The sequence below is a fragment of the Euprymna scolopes genome, chromosome 16, assembly GCF_053919585.1.
Source record: "Euprymna scolopes isolate OS-2025 chromosome 16, ASM5391958v1, whole genome shotgun sequence".
Taxonomy (NCBI): domain Eukaryota; kingdom Metazoa; phylum Mollusca; class Cephalopoda; order Sepiida; family Sepiolidae; genus Euprymna; species Euprymna scolopes.
Genome location: NC_136497.1, coordinates 94,400,312 through 94,404,944, shown reverse-complemented (window position 1 = coordinate 94,404,944; position 4,633 = coordinate 94,400,312). Strand labels below are relative to the sequence as shown.

Genomic DNA, 4,633 nt, shown 5'->3' with positions numbered 1-4,633 from the left:
CCATTTCGTTGTCAACAAGGGAGTCATTTTTGTTTTCACTCCTGAGCAACGCTGAGTCGGTAGAGCTAGTGAAGAAATAAAGGCACTAATCCAAATGAGAACAAAATCTAAATTACTGAAAATATAATTGTCGATGAAATATAAAGTGTAGAAATAACAAGAGAAATAATGAAAATAGCAAACAAAGGAAGTGAAGACAAGCAATAATATTACGTTTCTAAATTTTTTAAATAAGGATTGGTTATTCATATTATTTGGATTCTTGAGACTACTGTTCTCATTTTGAGTGTAATTTTCATAACATTTTGGTCGATATAACCTCCGATCTTCTTCAGTTGTATCTTGTCGAACTCAAGAATATTTCTGTTGAAGTTGGGAATTTGGACGGAATTTAAAATGGAACCCATTACTTACTTCATGAGGGAGGCATGCTCTCGTTCCATCAGCCATGACTGGATAGAGGTTCTAAGTAATATGCAATTGTATTTTTAGGTTGCCCACACTGAGAATTGAACCTTAAATCTTCAGGAGAATATAACTTTTACAATTGACTTTCCAAGTATTCTAACCATAATAATTGAGTAAGAAAAACATAAAATTAGTATAAGAAAATCAGATTAGACCTTTAACAAAATAAGAGAAGACAAAAGGAATAAAAAAAGTAGCAAAATAAGGAATTAAGTTCAACATATAAAAGGACACATCTATACATAGAACTTAAATAATACCCTGTCTTTTTATGTGTCCTTACAAAGATTGAAATAAAAATATAATACTTCAATCTCATGTCTAGAATCCTTATTTCAATTTTGAATAAATTTCATTACATAATTTTAATTCTAGAAAATTTCTAAAATTTAAGGCTTAATTTTAAGAATTGAAATTCGGAGGATCTTGCCTAATTGGTGTCTAATGCATAAAATTTAATTTTCAATTTTGGTTACATCCATATTATGCTCCTTTAAAAGCCCTTCAAAATACTCAAAAGAAACTGAAATTTAGGGAAACTTTATTAAAAAGGTACATTTTGTGTGTGTGAGCTCGTTCTCTATGAACTCCTAACGGTTTGGCCGACTTTTTAAAAATGGCACACAAATGTCTCTGACAGTGTTCTTAGATATGTTTTGTATCGGATTATCTCTGATAAGTATCGAAAATCGATTATCGAAAAAATCTGATTGACAAAGAAACACATTGATTTTGACCAAAGTTAAAACACTTATAAAACTTTAAAAAGTTAACAAAGTTAACACACTTATAAAACGTAAAAAACGTAGCATGCAGCCACGGCTACATGCTACGTTTACGTTTACTCACTACACGAGTTTGTAGTGTAATGCAAATCTTGTCCGTATATGAATACTTGATGCTTCACTAGGGCTATCAAGGGTAATTTTTATCATGACGCCATCACTATATGGGTTGTCTACAACGGCTTAAGAAGAGAGAAGGATAGACCAGGTCAGTTTTCCAGCCTGGTATTATACCTCGCGGCTAGATACAGTCTAGTATCATGAGTACATTTGAAAAGTTTTATCATTGCACAAGCAGTAGTGCGCAGCATATAAAATCAAGTGTAGGTTCTTTTATAAGCCAGGGGCGCGTTCAAAATGAGTATTTCTGTTTAGACCATAATTGACCGATAATATTAGACTTTTTCATTTTAAACTTTTATTCTAACCATTATATAAGATAGTTTTATAAAATTAACAGTAGGTTCTCTACAGTGCAATATACACTACAATGTATTGTGGACTAATTACTGTGGGGAGGCATGTGAATCTTCCTCTCAGTCCACCATGGTGGGTCCTTAACTAGAGCAGGCAGTCAATCGATTTGATTGAAAAATGAGCGATTTCATCGATTTGGATGACAATAATAGTATAGGAAGTATAGATCATGTGTTGATCCACACTTAATCTCAACAACATCGGGTCTCACTGCTAGTAACACGTATCGTTAAAATTTAAAAAAAAAAATCGAATGTATCTGAAATTTTACACCTGGGTCTGTTTTATTTTTGACATCCCACCACTGCAACTCTCATCTTGCTTGTTTTCATAGCACTTGGAAAACAGGAGAAAGAAACCCTACAAAACTACATTTTTTCTTTCTTTTTTGAATATCTGAAGTGTTATCCAACTCCACATGTTGATTTTCTTGTAAATAACATCTTTTTAAAAATAAATTGAAGATTATCTAATTAAAATCAAGCCACAGAGTGTATGTAGTATTTTGGTGAGAATGTCTAGCGTAAGGTAAGCCCAACATTTTTGGACAAAATTAAGTGCCTATCAACCTCCCAGTTCCCCAAATAAAAAAAAAATATTCGGGTTTCATACATGAGGTAAAGGATGAACTTTATTTCATTGTTTTTGTTTTAAAAAATCTTGTTGTGAATGTATATTTCTGCTTAAATAACAATAAAATAAAAATAAATAGAGATATAACTTTATTCCTTCTCTGGAGCAATAATGATGGTACCCTTTCGTGGCAATAATGATCACCTTTGCGTGAGAAATGCCTGCAGTGAATGGTTATCAAGCTGGATAGTAAACTTATTTAATAGGTCAGTCAGTTGCATTAGCTTGTAGGCAAATGCCCAAAATTCACCTAAAGCAACAAAAGTGGAAAGTTAACAAATCGATTTGATGGAAATTTTACTAGCGTGAACATTTTAAATATTTATGTAAAAATTAAGCAAAAACAATAAAAAACAGTTCCTGCTTTTAAATATGCAGTCATTCATGTATTAAAGTTGGAAAATAAACTTTATTGAGGAGGAGATAAGAAAGTTTTTTTCAAACTTGACAAATATCAAACCACCTCATATATATATATATATATATATATATATATATATATATATATATATATATATATATATATACACACAGTAAAAATCCTTTAATTTGAACTTCCTCTAAAGTTGGACTTCCTCTCATTTGGACTTCTTCTAAACCTGGACTTTCTCTAAACTTAAACTGTCTTGTCATTGAAATTGTATTAGCATATTTGATATGGAGTTGCAGTAAAACTGTTTACATGGTTGAGTCAGATATTGCGCAGGAATGTTAATATTGTTACTATGTAATTAATGTAGATTAGCTATTGATAATTAATTTACACTAACTGTAAATTTTTTTCGGGTTGCTATATTTAAAATAGTGTAAAACAACCTATCACAATGGCTTGCAACTCTAAAATCAGAGAATAAATCTGGTCTAGAAAAAATTCTTGAAACCAAACGGTTACTGACCAACCACGCTGTTCTTAAATCACTTAATGCAAATGATGTTGAAATGTGGGTGCAACAGGATAAGGAAACTACTAATCAATATCCTGAAGGCAGTAATGGTGATGAAAATAGCGACAGCTCCCATTCTCTTGACCCTAATGTAAATAACCAAGAACACTCTGATGAAGCAATATCATGGGATGATGCAGAAAAGTCTATGGAGATGGTTATATTATTTCTAGAAAAAAGTCCTTACTTTAGTGACAACTATGTTTTGCAAGCAATGTCACTCCGAAGAGATATAATCATAAAGAAGCTACAGAACCAAGAAATTGTAGATTTTTGTGATCGCTTACTGAATACAATGGCAGCGCCCGAGAGCTCAATCGATGAAAATAGAAACTGCAATGAGACTTATTACATGAATAAATAAAAAAACTATATTTTACATAAATGTATGATTTCTGTAGATGATAACTTAGGTAATAAATATATAACAAGTAAGAGTAGATTTAATTAATTTTCAATATTTTTGTTCCTGGTAATAATATTTAACAAGTCTTACTTGCAATATATCGTAAACTCAACTTAATATATACTTGAAGTATCATATAGCAATGAATTTCATTTACTATTTCTTAATTCTTAGAAAATTAAAGTTAACTGCAGTACATTTTTTATCACAAAACTTAAACAGCATCCTCTAATTTGAACGAAGCGGATGTTCAAATTATAGGAGTTATACTGTATATATATATATATATATATATATATATATATATATATATATATATATATATATATATATAATACCTTTATGTGTGTGTATGTGCGTGTGAATATATATATATATATATATATATATATATATATATATATATATATATATATATATATATATATATCAATGCTTCCTTCAGTTTGACAGACTATGAATACCCACAGTAAGAAATGAAATTTTTGTGGCAAGAATTGCGCAATCTCCAACCACACCTCTCCTGAGTCAACATTGTTGAATACCAGTGGCAAGTGGAGGTTCAGGACGACTGGAAACAATACTGAGATAAGCGGAAAGCACATACAGCGCCTAGAATTCCCAAATGGTCACCCATCTGGTACTAGCCAAGCTCAACGTTGCTTAACTTCGGTGATCTGATGAGAACCGGTGTGTCAATGTGATTATGCCATATATGTGTGTGTGTGTGTGTGTGTGTGTGTGTGTGTGTGTGTGGTATTTCCGGTGATGCTTTGTTTATAGGAGGGAATCCTTACAGTGCTTATATAATAGTGTCTAATAACAATATATATGTGGATTTATTAAGTCGTTAGATTTATTCAGGGATATATTTTAACTCTCCCCTTAGCTCCTCATCATATTTGTACATATATTTTATT

At 31.2% G+C, this 4,633-nt stretch overlaps 1 pseudogene; it reads right to left on the bottom strand.

Moving 5' to 3' along the window:
- Positions 1-4,313: 4,313 nt before the first annotated feature.
- On the bottom strand, positions 4,314-4,430 carry LOC145296370 (5S ribosomal RNA; annotated as a pseudogene).
- Between the last annotated feature and the right edge of the window lie 203 nt (positions 4,431-4,633).